Genomic DNA, 10,042 nt, shown 5'->3' with positions numbered 1-10,042 from the left:
GGTCAAGTTTCCCTATTGTTTTGGGAGGTAGAGTAAATCTGGTCCCTGTTACTTAAACTTGGCTGGAGCAGAAGTCTCCCTGCAGACACTAGCCTGCCCCCACACCCCCTTTTCCGCCACATCCCCCTGCTGCTAGCCATGCTTGTCCCCAGGGCCGTCCCTGGAGAACCCACCCTCCTTTTGGTTGTAGCTTCTTCGCTTGGCCCAAACCCGCGATCTGTTTTCTCTCTTTCAAAAATCTGTTGTAATCTCTCATCAGCTTCTCCAGGTCACTTTGTCCCATGGGTCCTATATGTTTTTATTCCTTTATTATCATTTTAGTGAGGTCTTGGGAGGAACAAATCAATGTGTGGGCTCAGCAGTCATCTTTAGCCAGAAATTTTCTCATGTCTTTAGACAGTTAAATTTTCCTGGAAACATTATTTGAAAACAGATCTCCTCTGGAGGACATTTATAATGCTTGTAATTTTGTACTATTACAAATAACGCTTTGATAACTATCCCTGTCCACAGTGTTTGTGCCTCTCTGTTACTTTTCTAGCATAAATGCCTAGAGACTGGGTTTAAAGTTTGATGAGGTTAGCGAGCTCTATTGCCAGACAGCCTACAAAAAAATGTGCGTTTTACCCTGCCCCTACCACTGCTTTCTTCCCATGCTAATGAAGGGCTTTCTCACCCTGAAAGCAACAGAAAGTTCTCCTGTATTTTATTTTCATTATTTTAAAGTCCCTTTAATCCCTCTGAAAATTATTTATGGCAAAACCAGGAGTGTGTGAATTTTTCTTTTTCAAAGAGTTAATTTGTTCTCTTTAAATTGGTTTTTAGTCAGCATATCCCTGCTGCACATTTACACCTCCTCCCACCTCACAGTGGCCACAGGGCCGGACCAGCACTTGGGAGGGACACTTGGGTGGGACACTTGGGTGGGACCAGCTTGCAGCCTGGCTCAGGAGGACGGCTGTCGGGTCCTGCTGGCCCAGCTGTGACACCAGCAGCCGCCTTCACTGACAGAATAGCACCTCACCGGGTGCCCAGCTAACAAACGCATCTCAGGAAATTCTCCCCATCATAGGTCAAGTTTGAGCAAGGACACCGGCTTTCCGGAGAGGTGTCGGTTTGTGGTAAAGTCTTGGCTGCATGCAGTTCTGGGGCAGGCCACACAGTCTGCCTGAAGCTCTTCATTTGGAAGTCCACACAGACAGGAGGGACTGGAGATAAATGAGGTGTCCTTGCAGGGGGTGCTGCTGCTCTCTGCCCTGCAGTTGGGACACCATGGCCAGCTGGAGGGCCCAGGAGGAACAGAGGACCAGATAGCCTGGTGTCCACCTCTCAGGGATACAGGCTGCTGAGTCTGTAGGATGAAGTCATGGGAAAGGCCGCGGTGATTCACATTTGGGCTCCCAAAGGTGAAGGCTGCTCAGCGTCCCTGTCCCTCCACTGCTGACATCTGGACCCTTGCTGAGCTGACAGCCTGCCTCCCTGGCCTCAGAGGAGCCTGCTAACATTGAGGTTGCTCCTGGCTCAGCGTCTGTCCCAGGGAACATGCTGCCCACCTGGGGAAGCTCAGCATGGCCTGTGCAACCACATCCCCTCTGGTGAGCCAGCAAGCCCCTGGAGTAGGGGCACCTGATTGAACACGGTGGTCTTGGGGTCAGAGTCCACAGGCCAGAGGGGAGAGTGAAGAGTCCCAATGCAGGATCTGTGCCCCTAGGCTCCCAGGAGCCTGCAGCCACTGGACTCTAGCCACAGGGAGGGCCCTTTAGGGGCAGAAGCCAGGCCTCGACCACTGCATGTGCCAGCCTAGCCCCTAAGTGGGAGTAGGAGTAGTGCTGCTTCCACTTATGCTCCAGGAGGGAATAGTCTCTCCATCTGAGCACCTGTCCACTTTTTCTGCTGGCCCTGTGATGGGCATGGATCAGCACCCACTGACTGGGACCATGTCCTAGGGGTACCGTTCCTACCAGAAGTGGATAAACCAAGGAAGAAGAGGCTTTCCAGAAATCTGGTTTGGAGTAGATTATTCATACAAAATCCCTTCTCAAATCATGTATCAGTGTCAAATTAGGGGATAGACTACTTCTACTTTAATTAAAAAACACAAATTTGAAAAATGTATTTTTTTACTTCCTTTGAGACTATTTGACTCATGGGTTATTAGAAGTGTGTTGTAGCCCTGGCCAGGTAGCTCAGTTGGTTAAAGCATTGTCCTGATATGCAAAGGTTTCGAGTTTGCTCCCCTATCAGGGTACGTACAAGAATCAACCAATGAATGCATGGATAAGTGGAACGACAAATCAATGTTTCTCTCTCTTCCTCTCTCTTCCTCTCTCTCAAATCAATTTAAAAAGAAAGTGTGTTGTTTAGTTTCCAAGTGTTTGGAAAATTTCCAGGTGATTTTCTGGCACTGATTTCTAGTTTGATTCCACTGTGGTCAGAGAACACACCCAATGACTTCATTCCTTTTACATTTGCTCAGGTTTGGTCTATGTTACATAGCTGTCTGAAAAGAAGGTACATTCTGCTGCTGTTGGGTGGACATCAATCAGACCTCTTGGGTTGTTGACTTCCTCGAGGTCCTAGCTGTTTTTTTGTCTGGTAATTCTGCCCACTGCTGACTGAGGGGCATCCATGTCCCCAATAATTGTGGGTTTGTCTACATCTCCTTTCAGCTCTGCCAGTTTTCGCTTCATGGATATTGAGACTCTGTTGTTTGGTGTGCACACATTTGGAAATTATATTGAAAATACAACATATCTTATATGTGGGATGCAGCTAAAGCAGTGCTGAGAGGGAAGTTTATAGCCCTGAATGCTTACATTAAACATGAGGACAGTTCTCAAGTCAATATTCTAAGTTCCTGTCTTATGAAACTGGAAAGAGAGGAGCAAAATAAAACCAAAGCTAGAAGGAAGTAATAAGAGGAGAAATCAATGCAATTAAAAACAGGAAAACAATAGAGAAATCAGTAAAAACAAAAAGCTGGCTCTTAAAAAAAAAAAAATCAATGTTTACAAGCCTCTAGTAAAACTGAAGAATATAAAAAGAGAGAAGACACAGTCACCAATGGATGAAATAGAGACATCACTATAGATCCTGGGACATTACCTTGTTTATAAGGTAATCATATGAAGAACTTTCTGCTCATAAATTCAACAACTTAGAAGAAATGGACCAATTCCTCACAAACTAGACTACCAAAACTCAACCAAGTTGAATTAAATAACCTGAATAGCTCTATAATCATTTAAAAAATTGATGTAAATAAGAAACAGACTCATAGATACAGAGAACAAACCAATAGTTGCCAGATGGGAGGGGTTTGGGAGGGCTGGGTGAAAAAGGTGAAGGGAGTAAGAAGTACAATTGGCAGTTACAACATATCTCAGGGATGTAAAGTACAGCATAGGGAACATAGTCAATAATATTGTAATAACTAGGTATGGTGCAGCTGGGTACTAGACTTACCAGGAAGATCACTTCATAAGTTATATAAATGTCTAACCACTATGTAGACAGTATAAAAAAGAGAAACCCACAGACTAATATACCTTATAAATATAGAGGCAAACATCCACAACAAAATATTAGTAAACTGAATCTAGCAATGTATGTAAAGAATTATACACCATGACCAAGTGGGATTCATTCCGGGTATGCAAGTCTGAGTCAACATTTGAAGTCAATCAATTTAATTCATCATATCAACAAGCTAAAGGAAAACACCATATGATTGTATTGATGCAGAAAAAGTGTTTGGAAAAAATCCAACACCCATTCATGACAAAACTTTCAGCAAGTAAGAATAGAGGGGAAATATCTCTACTAACCTCTAGCTCATTTCATACACAGTGGAGAAAGATGAATGCTTTCCCCCTAAGAGTGAGAACAAGGCAGGGATGTCTGTTCTCACCACTCCTATTAAACATTGTGTGGGAAGTCCTAGTCAGCGGGATGAGACAGAAAAAGATGAAAAAGCATACACATAGGAAAGGAAGAAATAAAGCGTTCCTATTGGCAGATGACATGATTATCTACGTAGAAAATCCCAATGAATCTTAAGAACCGTTCCCCCAAACCTTCTAAAACTGAGTTCTGTAAGGTTGCAGGACATAAGAACAATACACGAAACTCAACCACATTTCCACACACTCACAGTGAGCATGTGGGAACTGGGGTGTAACACACAGCACTGTTTATAATCACTCCAAAGAAAACAAACTGAACACAACATGTGTAAAATCTGCATGCTGAGATTACAAAATGCTCACAGGGAAAGTCCAAGATGACCTAAATAAATAAAAATACATTTCGTGTTTGTGGGCTAGAGGACTCCATTCTCCCCATATTGGTCTACAGGTCGAACATGATTCCTATCACAATCCCAGCAAAGCTTCCTGTTGGCACAGACGGACTTATTCTAATTTTATACAGAAAGGTGCAGGCCCTGGAACAGCTAAACGGCCTCGAGAAAGAAGAAAGTGAAAGAATCGCCCTACCCAACATTAAGGCGCTCTACACCTACAGAAATCAAGACAGTTGGTGTCGCAGAGGGACACACACAGAGATGAACAGAAGAGCACACAGACATGCACAACTGATGTTTGACAGATGTGCAAAAGCACTTCAGTAGAGGAAGGAACCTTTTCAACAAATGGTGCTGGAGCAACTGAATATCCAGAAGAAAACAACAACAACAACCCCCCCAAAACAAACAAACAAACAAAAAACACCCTTAATCTAAACCTCACAGTTTAGAAAAAAATGGACTCAAAATGGATCATGGACTTAAATGTAAACTGTAAAACTATTAAAACTTCTATTTAAAAAAGAGAGAAATCTTAAGTATCTTAGGCCAGGCAGAGTCTAGACATCACCAAAAGTATGGCTGTAAAAAAGAAACATTGATAAACTGCATCAGTATAAAAAAGTTTTGCTCTGCAAATGCCCATATGAATGGGATGAGAAAGACAAGCTACAGACTGGGAGAAAATACGTGCAAACCAGGCATCTGACAAAAGAATCATACCCCCAATATATAAAGAACTTTCAAAACTCAACATAAAATAATCCAAGTAGAAAACGGGCAAAAGATGAACAAACATTTCACCAAAGAAGAGATACAAATGGCAGGTAAAAATCATTAATATTGAACATTATTAGCTGTTAGGTAAGTGCAAATTAAAACCACAATGAGATACCACTACGCCCTATCAGAATGACTAAAATAAACACAGCAGCAACCCCAAGTGCTGATGAGGGTGTGAGAAACGACTACTCACACACTACTGATGGGAGTGAATGGCCAGCCCCTCTGGAAACAGTTTGGCAGTTTCTTACAAAACTAAATATGCAACCACCTTACCCAGCTATTGCTCTCCTGGGCATTAGTCCCAGAGAAACAAAACCTATGTTCACACAAGCCCTGTACACAAATGTTTACAGTACTTTTGTTTGTAGTAGCCAGAAACTGGATGGAACCCAGATGTCTTTCAATGGGCAACTGGTTAAACAGACTGTGGGACATCCACACAGTGAATTTCTATGCAGCAATAAACAGGAACTGTGGATACGCTTGACAACCTGGGTGACTCTCCAGGGAATTAAGCTCAGAGCAAAAGCCAATCCCATAAGGTTACATACGGTATGTAGCATTTTTGAACACACAAGCGATAGCAGATTAGAGTGTGCCAGGAGGTAGGGGGAGCAGCATAAGGGATCCCGTGCTGATGGAGATGTTCAGTATGACTGTGGTGGCAGACACATAACCTCCACATGTGATAAAAGTGCACCAAGCTAAACACATGTGCACACAGATGAGTGCATGTAGCAAGGTCAATGGACTTTGTCAGTGTCGGTTTCCTGGTATATTGTCCTAGGGTTTTGCAAGAGGCTACCATTGGGGGAAGTGGGGGAAGGGTACAAGGGTTCTCTTTGTTATTTTTTACAACTGCATGTGAATCCACAGTTCTCTCAAAACAGTGTTTTAAAATTTTTGAAACATTAAAAAATACGTATTATACATCCAAGTCTCCAACACATATCTCACAGAGGACAAGACGGTATGAACAGATGGTGTCTCACCATGAAGAATAACCTCCACATCTATTTGGCATCTGACCAAGAAAGGTCCTGTGCTAGGTGCTGCCAAAAGGGTGTGTGCATGTTGGACCAGGATGCTGAACTGGGTGCTGGACCAGGGTGCTGGATGAAGATGCTGAACTGGGTGCTGGACCAGGATGCTGGATGAGGATGCTGGACCAGGATGCTGGATGAGGATGCTGGATGAGGATGCTGAACTGGGTGCTGGACCAGGATGCTGGATGAGGATGCTGAACTGGGTGCTGGACCAGGATGCTGGATGAGGATGCTGGACCAGGATGCTGGATGAGGATGCTGGATGAGGATGCTGAACTGGGTGCTGGACCAGGATGCTGGGCTGGATGCTGGATGAGGATGCTGGATGAGGATGCTGAACTGGGTGCTGGACCGGGATACTGGATGAGGATGCTGAACTGGGTGCTGGACCAGGATGCTGGATGAGGATGCTGGATGAGGATGCTGGATGAGGATGCTGGATGAGGATGCTGAACTGGGTGCTGGACCAGGATACTGGATGAGGATGCTGAACTGGGTGCTGGACCAGGATGCTGGATGAGGATGCTGAACTGGATGCTGGATCAGGATGCTGGAGGAAGATGCTGAACTGGATGCTGGACCAGGATGCTGGACTGGATGCTGGGCCCTTCCCTTGTTGACCTGCAGGGGGCAGCCTGGCCATGCAGGGAGAGGGCTGTGGTGAAGGCTCTGCTGGGCTCCAGTTCCCAGTCCCAGCTGTGTGAGCACCAGTGTTCTCCCCCCTCTCCACCCGCCCTGCCACACACCACACACACATGCACACACGCACGCATGCTCCACAGCCCATGAGCTCATTCTGCCCAGGACTGGCAGCCTGGGTGGGATCATTTCTCCTTGAGCTCTTTGTCCGGCTCAGTTTCAAATGACTCATGAGTGGCTTTTGCTGTCTCCCCCAGGGAGACCCCCTGCCTGGCCCCATAAACCTTCCCAATTAGGCAATGTTTCCTGATAAGCGGCTGTTCACCCACTCTCCCAGACCACCCGAGAGAACTGCTCCCCCTCCCGGGCAGCAGCCTGGCAACATGGCCACCCCAGCCAACTGGGAAGGCGGGCCTCCTGTCCTGTCTCCTCCTTCTCTTTCCCTCTGCCTCTCTCTGTCTCCCTCTGTCTCTGTCTCTGTCTCTGTCCCCGGAAGGAGGGGACTAAGGAGGTCTCTGAATGGACAGTTGAGGCCTCACTATTGCACCAGACGGTGCCTTGAATATGTTGGGTGGCTTGCCCTCATCCAGCCTGGAGTCCAGCCCTCTCCAGAGGGGACATAGGTGCTACCACCTCTGTGCCTGCGGCTCCTGCCTCCCCCACACCCAGTGCAGTCATGGTGGCGCCCTGACTCAGCAGAACTTTGCTGTTTGATAAGTCCTTGGCAGCCTTCTGCATGGCCAGGTGCCCCTTCCCTATGTCAGCAGGCTCAGGACCTGTTGCTGTGCTGACCCTGGCGGTTCACAGAGCCAAGATCTCATGAAGCTGGACGTTTACAAAAGCTCCAGATCTGGTGAGCACTCACAGCTTGCTGCCTTTATGCTTTCCATCCCTGAATGGGCTCTGCTTCAGAGCACACACCCCTTCCCAGGGCCCATACAGCCCTCTTGAGGCTATGAATGTTCTAACCCGTTAGGAAAGTGTGCAGGGTGGAGACAAACCCAGCCCAGCCTGGACCCTTCCTTGTGTGCCTTGCTTTGCATGGGGCAGTTGCAGTCCCTGAACCAGTGAAAACTTGTCCTGCCCCCGACTCTGTATGTCCTCTCCTGGCCAGCTAGTCTGTGCCAGGCAGGCCTGGTAGCCACAGGAATGAAGGAAGCCCAAAGCTCAGCTTCTCCAATGTAGGGCCACTTTGCCATTGGCCAGAGCACACTGTGCTGAGAGAGGTCTGCCCTCTGGGAAAACATTGCTCCTCATGCTCTGCCTGAGGCCATCGAGATGATCTGCAAGGTGACTAAGCTGGGAAAGCAGGAAGCTGGGCTCAGTGGTTGTCCTGTAGCTTGCCCTGTGCCCTTCAGCAGGAGTTCTCCAGGTCTCAGTTTACCATCCAGGTCAACTGAGTAGGTGCTAGTCTGCCAATGGCTGTTCTCCATGAATTCACTTTCCTTCTCCAGCCCGCACAGAAGTGGAGTGGCCAGGGGAGGTGTTATAGGTGACCAGAGTTAGCACAGGTAGATTGGACCAGGTGTGGGGGAGGCAGGAGCTGCAGGCACAGAGGTGGGAACACCTAGGTCCTCTCTGGAAAGGGCTGGACTCCACAGGGGCCTTGAAGGCCACCTTGACTCTCCCTGCAACTTAGGACCGCCCCCCAACAACTGTTGGGGAAGTGGGAATGCACGCAGGGGCAGGGCAAGGCAGCCAGGCCTGAAGCGGGGCTTCACACTGCCTGGGATGGGGGAGCCTGTGTCCAAGGTCCAGCTGAGATGGGGGTAGCTTGTGGTACCACCTCCATCTACTGCCATCTCCCCAGGGGCAGGGGCAGGGGCAGGGGCAGGGGCTGGGGAAGCCTTTCCCAGAACTCAGGTGTATCCATCATCACCTGCACTGGGCACTGTCCCCCGCCATGTAGCCTGGTAAAGCCTGGTTCTTCTGTAGGCTTTGTCCCCTCCCCACATCCCACACTGAAAGTGTGTCTTGGAAGCTCTTCCCTGATACCTGGGGTTTCAAATGGTGTACAGTGGGGCTGCTTAGGGCTGGCTGAGCTGGCAGGACCATGGTTGCCTTCCCCTTCAGAGTCCACAGGAGATGCACATCTTTCCAGATCCCTTGTGCCAGCTGCTGTCCACGGGTCCCAGGCTGGGCCTCCGGCAGTTGCCTCCTTCCTCACACTCACTGGGCAGCTAATAAGAACCCTATGCTCCCAAGGAATGGAGCTCTAACGCTGGCAGTGCCTTCCAGACACAAATTTACAATATCACACTTCATTTTTCTTGGACAAAATCTCAGTGCCTTTAAACATGTCATCACTCTGCACCCCCCACGCCATGCCTCACACTTCCCGGGTGTGGGGGCCAGGCCTTCAGGTGAAGGCACTGGGGGCTGTGCCCACTGTGGTGGGGAGGACAGGGTGCCCCCAAGCCTGCAGCCTGGGTGGGCTGGAGCTTTCTCTGTTGTGCTAGCCTGTTGGTGAGATGACCAAGTGGGCAAGGGAGAGCCCCCTCTCCCACAGGAATGAGCCCCCTCCCCGGAGTGAGGAATGATACGAGGCTGTCACACCCATGGAGAGACAGAGACAGAGCCATGGCAGGCTTCCACAAACTGACATCAAAACTGAGACAGAGCCACAGGTCTCTGGAGGTTGATGGGTCTCAGATGCGGAAACAGGTCCAGGGAAAGTGATTTGCGCAGTCCCCATCTCCTTCCTGCCCACCCCTCACCCAGCCTTACACCAGGAACTCCCCAGGAGGACAAGGCATGCTCACCTGGGTGGCCTTCCCAGAGAGGCCGGAGCTGAATGGTGTCCTGCTCCAGGAACATTGTAGGAGTGAATTTCTCACCCCCTTACTTAGCCTCTCAGCACTGTCCAGACAGGTCACCGAGAGTAGGTTCTCAGAGCCCAGGACTGAGGACACTGGGCCTGAAAGCAGGTCCTCCAAGTTCAGATGCTGATAGGGAGCTACACTCTGCTCTGCTGATCCAGTCTCCGGGCCACTCAGTGTCATCTAAAGGCTGCCAACATTGTGTGGGCATCCAGCGCAGCCCAGAGGGACTCAGAGCCACGCTCTCTTCCTGTGTGGCTGCTGACAGGGAGAACCCCTGGCCCAGAAGGTTTGTAAAGATTATCGATGCCACACCCCCTCCGGTATCTGCTAATTTATCTGTTTTAATTTACATTTGGGGGGTCTCCATCTGACACGATTTGCTTCAGAAGTGGCTCCATCTCCTCTCCTTTCTGCCTCTACCCACTCCAGGCCTTCCCGTCTGTCCC

The sequence above is a fragment of the Miniopterus schreibersii genome, assembly GCF_964146895.1.
Source record: "Miniopterus schreibersii genome assembly, chromosome: 4".
In the NCBI taxonomy this organism is placed as follows: domain Eukaryota; kingdom Metazoa; phylum Chordata; class Mammalia; order Chiroptera; family Miniopteridae; genus Miniopterus; species Miniopterus schreibersii.
The sequence above is the reverse complement of the archived record's forward strand: the minus strand, read 5'-3'. Positions refer to the sequence as shown.